Source organism: Danio aesculapii, chromosome 6 (genome assembly GCF_903798145.1).
Source record: "Danio aesculapii chromosome 6, fDanAes4.1, whole genome shotgun sequence".
NCBI classification, from domain to species: Eukaryota; Metazoa; Chordata; class Actinopteri; order Cypriniformes; family Danionidae; genus Danio; species Danio aesculapii.
In genome coordinates, this window is record NC_079440.1 from 22,400,414 (window position 1) to 22,409,584 (window position 9,171).

Genomic DNA, 9,171 nt, shown 5'->3' on the forward strand with positions numbered 1-9,171 from the left:
CATCAGAGGACATACACACATATGCAATGGACAAACACAGACATGCACAACCATCACATACAGACTTTCATACACCACCGCCCCTCAGTCATGATTCGCCTGCCCTGACATCACCTATGGACAGAACTATGTACACACTAGGTCACTTAGGTGACACTGGTTCCTGTGACACCCAACAGGGTAGAGCAAGTCTATCTTCATCTGTCACTGATCAGGTTGTGAGACTGTCTGATGTCACAGCTGTGCTTCCTCGTCGGGAATGCAAATTTCATGGGGGTCAAATATCTGATACTGGGTCTGACATTTCTTTTAGTGGTCTCTGTAAGCAGATTGACACTGCTCTACAAGAGGGGTTTAGTGAGGTTGAAATTATTAGAGCAGTGCTCAAGATAACTAAATCTGGTACCTTCAGAGAAATGCTCACTAATCATGACAGTTTAACAGTAAATGGGTTAAAGAGACTTCTCCGTGCACATGTGAGAGATAAAGGTGTAACCGAGCTCTTTCATGAGCTCAGTAATACTAAACAACATGACAAAGAGAGTCCACACCAGTTTCTCTATAGACTTATAGGGCTAAAACAACGAGTTCTATTTGAGTCACAGCAGCCTGGTGTAGAGTTTAACTATGATAAGCGACTGGTTCAAGGTACTTTTCTGCACTCCTTGTATCAAGGTTTAAGTGACAAGAACAGTTGACACACAAGTTAGTGATGACTCACTGTTGGAACAGCTGACCAAGTCAACCATAGAGGAAGAAGCTAGGCTAAAGCGCCTTGGTGCTGTGGCCAAATCTAGGTCAGTGACTGTGAGTGTAGCTCATTCTGACATAACTGTACCGACTGACGTGACAAAACAAAACCAAATTGATGCTGAGTTGCAGGCTAACCGTGAAGCCATCAGAGAGCTGACGGCTCAAGTGTCCTCACTAACTCAACATATAAAACTGGTGAATCAGCCTGTTGACCGTCCACCGACTGGAAGTTCTAGTACACCTGTTAGGCACCCGCCATCCCAAACAAGTGAGAAAAAGGGTAGATGCCCTGACTGCATAATGAAAGAGATAATTAACTGTCCCCATTGCTTTGTGTGTGGTCAGGCAGGGCACAGAGCAAGTGGATGTTTGCAAAGACGGATGTCGGTAAACGGGAAGAGGTCGCTGGAGAAGGGCAGCCAGCGACCGTGAACAGTTCTAAGCCCACAGACACAGCTACCATGTCAGACACACCTTGCCATTCAGACCCAAAGAAACGGGTGGCCCAGCTCATTGGAAATCGTTGCACTGTTTCCTGTAATATCAATGGTGTGCCAATAGAAATGTTATTAGATTCCGGAGCACAGGTGACAATGGTTAGCAAAACTTGGGTAGATAAAGCATCACCCCATGTCAAAATCCAGCCACTTCATTCACTTCTTGACAGTCAGTCACTTGAAATTTCAGCAGCTAATGGCACTGAAATACCCCTTGATGGATGGGCAGAAGTTGACCTACAGATTTCAAGCAGACACCATGGGTCTATAACAATAAGTGTACCCCTTTTAGTCAGTCAGAACTGCCACTTTCCCTTGTTAGGTAGCAACGTAATCGCTGAAATTATTAAAGAGCATGGCAACACTGTGGATGTGACCGCTATTGAAGAAGATTTTTATTTACTAAACCTATATGAAGACACATTTAACTGGGTGAGTGGAGGGCCCTACGAATCTGCCATTATATATCTTTGAAAACAGGTGATAGGTTAAGGCAAAGGGGTCATAAAAGAGCATGAGAGAGGACTTGGGGATGCATTGAGAACCATCTGTGTCAGAAAGGCATGAAATGTATACAACACATGTTGAAACTGTCATGTATATTTGAAAAGACACATACTGTATGGGAGAGAAGAGTCCAGTTTAGATGTTTGAAACATAGATACTAGTCATGATTACCAAATGTGAACTGTATGTGGAAAAACGGTGGTGATTATATTAGATCTGTACATTATAAGGGCCAACAAGAAGAGGGGTCTTTAAATAGGGGTCGTAAAAGAGTAGGAGCTGGGAGAGGCCTGTTGAACCAGTAAACAGCTGTGAAAACACAAAGGTGGGAGGAAGCAAGGATAAAGGGGATAGCAAATTTGAGGGACATGGGATTTGTCCTGGAGAGAGACTGAGATGGGTCTGCTCCAGGCTGTCTCTGCTTTTTTGGGAAATATTCCAATAAAGTATATTCTTCTGATATTCATAACCCCAGTCTGAGCTTGATTCATTAAGAAAACAGCCAGTAACCACAACAAATGGCGTCCCTGGAGGGCTGGAAAGGAGCAGGACTGGTGTTGCTGTACATGCTGGACTGGAGAGAAAACACAAATATGTGGCCACAATAAAAAATGGTAAGCGATTTTATGCTTATTAGTTTGTGTTTTTTCTGCCAGGACCTGCTTGTAACGGTAAAAACACTTGAACTGTTTCTCCAGCTTTAAAGAACTTAAAGTAAAAGTAAACATAAAAAGATATTAAAAGAAATAAGGGGTTTTGAATAACATAAGAAAAAGAGTAATTTGCATGCAAATGATCTGTGTTTTCCTAAGAGGGCCTTGACGGATAGGATAAACATTAACTAGTAACTGTTACCCATATTTGGGCAATTTATAAATGGATGTTTGATATGCACAGAGCATTTATAATTTTAAGAGAGAGTCTTTAATGTGCGGTGACAGTTGAGAGATTAAAGCAGATTAAGTTTAAGTAGAGAGATGCGCGCAAAGTCCTACGATACCGCTCTGTTAAAGGTGAAGCAGAGGGCTGCATGGGTAGGCAAAAATCCTGTGGTTACCGCTCTAAGGTTAGAGGCTGCTCGGACAGGTCACTCAAGAGGAGTGTAGTGAAAATCCTGTGGTTACCGCTTCAGTTTTAGGTAAAAAACATGAAGGCTGCTCGGGCAGGTCACTCAAGAGGAGTGTAGTGTATTAATTTAAATGTATGTGTTTGTGTATTTGCTGCTTCAGGTTGAGGCAAAATAGTCCATATTGGTGTGCAGAGAAGGCTCCCTTCCTCCTCCTTGACTGGAACGAGGATAGGGGGATGCAGCTCATGTTACATTGAGTGGAGAGAGGAGTGAATGAGAAGAGAAAAATAATAAGAGTAGAAGTGTGAATGTGTTTAAAAGTATGTTTTCAATAAAGAGAAGGTTAAAATAACGATTATAGTAGATTATAATATAAAAGGATGGCTTCAAATTTGTGGTGTGATTTAAAGAGCAATAAGAATAGTAATTGATGCAGATCAGGGAAGAGATTATGATATAAAGGAGGAGTCTCCTAAACCAAAACTAATGGAACATATTGCATTCGAAGGACACAGACTGAAGGCAGAAGAATATACTAGTTAAACATTTTTCTGAAAATGATCTTTGTGTTTTAAGTTGTGTTTATGTTAAAAAAAGAACAATGAGTGCACTGAAGCAGAGTGGACTGAAATTCCTGACATAGCAACAGGTGGAAGACAGTCTGCCCCAGGATGGGGGTAAGAGAGAGATTTATGGTGTCCATGTGTGAACAGTAAAAGAGAATATCAAACTATTATATAATATAAAAAGATAGACTTTAACATAATAATAATGGGTATAATATAAGTTATTAAATGAAGAGACATATTACAAAGTGCTACAGCAAGATAATTGAAATAGGGAAATACCAATAATAGAGTAAGATATAATTAATAGTGTTATATTATAGAAAATGGAACTAAAATAAATTCATTAAAGCTATACTAATTAACAATGAAGCCATAGTTTATAAATATATGGAGATAAAGAGAGTATGAAGTAAAATAATATATTAATAAATAGATTTACTAAGCAAGTATGAATAAATATTAGATAAGTTAGTTATTTGACAAAGATAAAAATGAGAAAGGAAAACTGAAGATTTAAGGATAACGTGTGTAAAATAAAATAAATTTTAAAAGGTTAAAATGTATAAGTAAACCTAAGAGCTAAAAATGCAAATTAGGGAAAGGAAAAAGAAAAAAAAAAAAAAGAATAGAATAGAAATAGAAAAAAATAAGTCCAAACACTGTTTAATAGAGAAAAAATGAGATGTTTAAAAATGTAGAAAATGTTTCAAATATAGGTATATTAACAGAATAGATAATAAAAACTAGAAAAATCAGTAACATTCTGAAGAAACTAAGGTTTGCTTTTAGAGGATTAGTTTATATTTAAGGGCAATAAAAAATGTTTTGTTATCTTTCTCAAAGTCAGCTACATGTTATCTGAGCCATCATCTATTTGGAGTAAAGCACAGTGATTCAGATGAAATTCATAGAAGCTGGGTAAATGTTAAAGAACATGCACTGTAAAAAGTATGACCTAGATCTAACTTATAAAAAGTGAGGCAAGTGGCTGCATCGGACGTTTTAGATTGATACAACTTCCAGCCTTTTTTAAGTATATTAAACACTAAAACATTGCTTAAAACAAATGCAACAAAATTAAGTTGAGCCAACATATATTTTTAAAATTACTCAAGTCAGATAAACTTACTTTTTTGTTAAACCTAACTTATTTATACATTGCTTTATGTTGCCTGTACTTATTTTAATTAGGTATTAAGAACTTTATTATCTAAATAAAATTAACCATGCATATGTCATTTAAAATGAATTCAATTGACTTCTGGCTGAAACCTCAGAAAATAAATCTTCATTTCTATATTCTACGCACAATATACAGTGATTAAGTAAAAACAGATAAACAGACTTTACGGTCAATAACAGTTAAATAAGAATGGGAAGATGGATTAAAGACCATAACATTTATTCAATGTCAACCAGTGTCCCTTTTAATAGTGACTACAAAACAGGCCATTAATGTGGCTGCACATACACAATACATAAATAAAAACATTAATAATGCCAGATCCTATTGAGAAATCATCTAAGACAACTCAGTAAGGAGATCTGCATACTTTGATGAAGATTTACGATGCATAAGGTCCAGTCCCACAAAGAGTCTCTGATATATGTCAAATAATGTATACAGTTTTGATGGAAGTCGAGGACATCGTTAAGTCCAAACAGGAGCCATCATGCATATGACAGGTTTGGTAAACCTCTGACAGTCCTATGATTATCTAAACTGTGTTGGGCTGATGGCAAATTTTTCCTGTGGGCAGCCGCATGCACCTCTGATTCCACACAACTCTATTGGTGGAGAGAAAAAAGAAACAGGAGTTCAGGTGGTTGATACTAAATAATATTAAATAGCTAAATACTAAATAGCAAATATCTTAGATAAACTACAAGTGAAGTTACAAAAGTGCAGTGAGAATGATACATGGATGAAAGACCTTAGTTTATCAGTTAAAAATTACCCGTAGTTAAAACAAAAAAAAAAGTTATATAGGTTATTGTGTACTTATCCCAGGTGTTTTTAAGAATCAAATTCTAAATAAAACTGTGATTTTATTCAGTGTAACAGTGTATGGTATTTTGGTTGCCTGTCAATCAAGGAATTATTTAAATTTAGGTATTACATTTTCAGTTTATTTTTGCAACTTATAAAGCATAAAAATGTGTATGTAGATTACATATTAAACAGTTTGAAAATGGTGAATATAAAATCTATAATTTAACTGTCATCTTCGTTTTGCACCAAACTTTGCATAAGTCATAATACAAAATTAAATACATTGCCATTTTACATATTACATTAAAGTTTACATTACATTTTTGCTGAAGCTACATTTAATTTAATTTTCTCCAAATTTAATGTTACTGGCAAATGACAGTTCAGTGAATCAGTGTTTTCAGTTAGCTTTAGTGAAAGACTGACAGATAATAAGAAACTGCATTAGGATATTGTTTACTGTTTGTTCATTGCACACATACAAAAAATCTTCAGATATCAAACGTAAGTCTATGGAGCCCACTATCGTTTGCAATTTTACCCATGTTTTACTTACTCGCAAATACTAATAGCTGTAATTGTATCTAATGTTTTTCTTAACAAAATAAACAAAATCACTTTGGTATCTAAAGACCAAGAAAATGCATTTTAGAATGAGGTGCGCACATTTTAAATGGTTCTGTAAACATAAATGTAATTTAAGTTCAAATAAATTATAAATCTGTAATTTATTCACATTGCAGTATTAACAAAAAACTTCTGGACTAAATCTCTAAAACCCAAACCTTAAGCTACTTAATGTTATGCTAAACACAAACTACTGTTCCATACGTTTCTGTATTTAATATAATCCTTAATGTGCTGATTTTTATTTAGGTGAGCTAGCCAAGTTAGCGCTAGGAAACTGCACCCACACCCCGACCGCCCACCAGAGACCTTGTTAATCCGTTCTGTAACGTTAGTTATACCTACTAAGTGTTTTAAAACTACTTTAACTTTTTTTTCTCAGGACTATCACTTTTAATCGTTAGCATGAACTAGCGTTGGTTAGCGTTAGCCAACTTAGCTTTCCATGTGAGAACAGTCTGTTACCTGACGTTACAGTACAATTTACAAGCTAAAACCTCACCTGCCTAGTGAAGTCGGCAGTTTAGCATGACTTTGCCATTATCATTCGGCTACATTTGCAACTTACCGTGTTAATCAGATCCGCTGCTGCGAGCATTGAAGATGCTGTCTGGCTGCAAAGTGGCGGGCAGTGAAAATGGGGTCACGCAGGATTATTAAAATCACGTTTGATGAACAGACCTGCACACATCGACAGCTGCTCTAATAAATTGTCTGTGTCAACTCACTTTTATAACATTTATTCTACACAATAACCACATACAAAAATCTACTCAAATAAAATGCATTAGTTTTATTCAAAATATACTGTTATATAAAAACTGATATATTTTAAGTAAAGAAGAAGCAAATTGATATTTTTTGCTATAAAACAAATATAATTAACTAGATTGCAATTATTTAAAGTATATAAAACCAACTTTGTGAGTGTAGCACTTTTTACAGTGTGATGGAGTGAGTTAAAAAGTTATTTTTTAAAAGTTCATGCAGTAAGGAGCTAAACTGATAATTAAGCATTGCATTTCAAAAATGAAAAATGGTTCTAGTAAGCAAACATGTGGGTTAAATTAATACTATGAACCCTAAGCTATAGCAGTAATGATTTTGAACATTTATACCAGATATTAGGCCACCATGTAGTACTGTTTAATTAAAACAGATATGGAAATGAGAAATAAAATATTCAAATATGTGGCAGAGAATATAAAATATAAAAAATGACAAATGGCAAAAGGAGGGAACATTTGATGCAGGCATAGGGAAAATAGAAACTGAGTATGGAAAATGTTAAGGAAATTAAAAAATCTTAGTAAAGAAACACTAGTATAGATAAGCAAAAATGCACAATCTGAAGCTAACGAAATTAATTAGAATAACACTAAATAAATAGAAAATTATATCATATTTACATATGAAAATAATTACTGGAGGAAAAATAAGCTGATAACAAAGAAAAGATAATAGATGGAAGGAGTCTTCATTTGATGGAGAAAATATGGGAAAGAGGAAAAAGACTTTTATTAAGTCATGGGCTAAATTCCATATATTAATTAAGAGGATATAGGGATGGACTTTGGTGGACTGTAGTCTCGTACCTACCAGACATCTCTGAGTGCACTGGCAAATAGGAAAGGTGGTTGAGAAACACAATGGACAAACTGTTGGCTGTGGACATTTGTGATAGCAGTGAGGCAGGCACTGCACGCCCAGAATTTACTGAGGACTGAAAAGGCTACTGATGTTCAGAGACACTAAAAAGAGTCAAACAAGAGAATAATGAACTGATCAAAACAAGAAAAAGTGCCCCACCAGAACTTTACATCAGCTAAATGAAAGAAAAGAAGCCAATACTAAGAGAGAGGGGAGAAACACTGTGCCCTGATAAGGAAAAATGTGTTGAGTCTGGACACCACAGAAAAGACTCCAGAGCCAATCTATGAACCAGCTGTCTTCTCAGGGTGCGAGGAGGGAGAGTCTGGCAGTCCATCTCAAAGCAGTCGAACTATAGTCCAAATTGAGTATAATGTGACCACTCAGAAGGAAAATTAAGAGCAAAAGTGTACCAACCCATTCTTGTCTCAAATCAGACTCCTGCCAATTTGATAGAGAAATATCATGTAAATTGAAGAAAAGTGTTATATGAAAATATTCGATGAAAATTTAAATGTGTAATGTTGAAATTATAAATTATGATGAATGTTAAATAATTTGTTTAATTTTCATAAGTTTAATCATAGAGATCCTTGAACATAGAAGGATAAAGTACAATGCATGGTGGTGACAAAAAAAAAGACAGCTTTTGATAGCTGAAGAAATAATTTGGATTAGAAATTTTGATGGGATTAAATATTTAAGTAAAAATTAAGGAAATATCTTAGCATAATCCTATTTTGAGTAATCTAAACCAAGATTTGAGAGAAAAATTATGTAAGAGATTAAGACAGAGAAAAGTGTTTTATACTTAAAAAAGAGATTAGAACAAAAAAAATGAAATGAACAGGTTGGGTACAATATAGGTAAAAAAGTGACAATTCTAAATGTACTAAAAGAATAATTGAAAGAGAAAAGTGTTTTAAGAAAACAGATTTTGTTTCACAAATAATCATATGTGAAGAAATTATTCAAAGCAAAATGGACTAAAGAGGAAAAACCAGAATAGATAGAGAAGAACCTATAAAGAAATAAGTAATTTTAACTTGTAACAATTACAACAAAACTGTATGCACAAGCAGCATGATGTGAGAGCGGAAAGGAATTAGGAGCTGAAAGTAGATAACACAAATCAATATAAGATGCAAATTAAGAAATATCTCAGAAATAAAATTATTTAGGGTAAGTGTAAAATTTTAATAATGATTATCAGTTCAGGACGTAGAGGTAGAAAAAATTAGCCAGCATAGTGAGGATTAAAATTAAACCTGATGCAGGTTTGCCCAGAGAAACACTAGATGCTGAAACTGTTATAAAAACATGAATGGATTTTATTTGAATTTGATTTAAATTAAATTTTTGATTATGGCATTAGTCAAAACAGACAAAAGTAAATTTTGTGTAGTTTATGATTTAAGCGCAATCAGTGATAGAGGATTTTTCAGCAGAGATTCCCAACACACTGTACTGAAATATGTTATTCCTGATGACAAATATGTTAAAGTA

The 9,171-nt window shown here is 34.8% G+C and overlaps 1 long non-coding RNA gene across 1 annotated transcript; it reads right to left on the bottom strand.

Moving 5' to 3' along the window:
- Nucleotides 1–4,780: 4,780 nt before the first annotated feature.
- Nucleotides 4,781–6,654, bottom strand: LOC130230659 (uncharacterized). Its single transcript, XR_008837970.1, has 2 exons — nt 6,584–6,654; nt 4,781–5,183 (listed from the first exon to the last, which is right to left on the bottom strand). It is a non-coding gene; the product is annotated as an uncharacterized LOC130230659 (long non-coding RNA).
- Between the last annotated feature and the right edge of the window lie 2,517 nt (nt 6,655–9,171).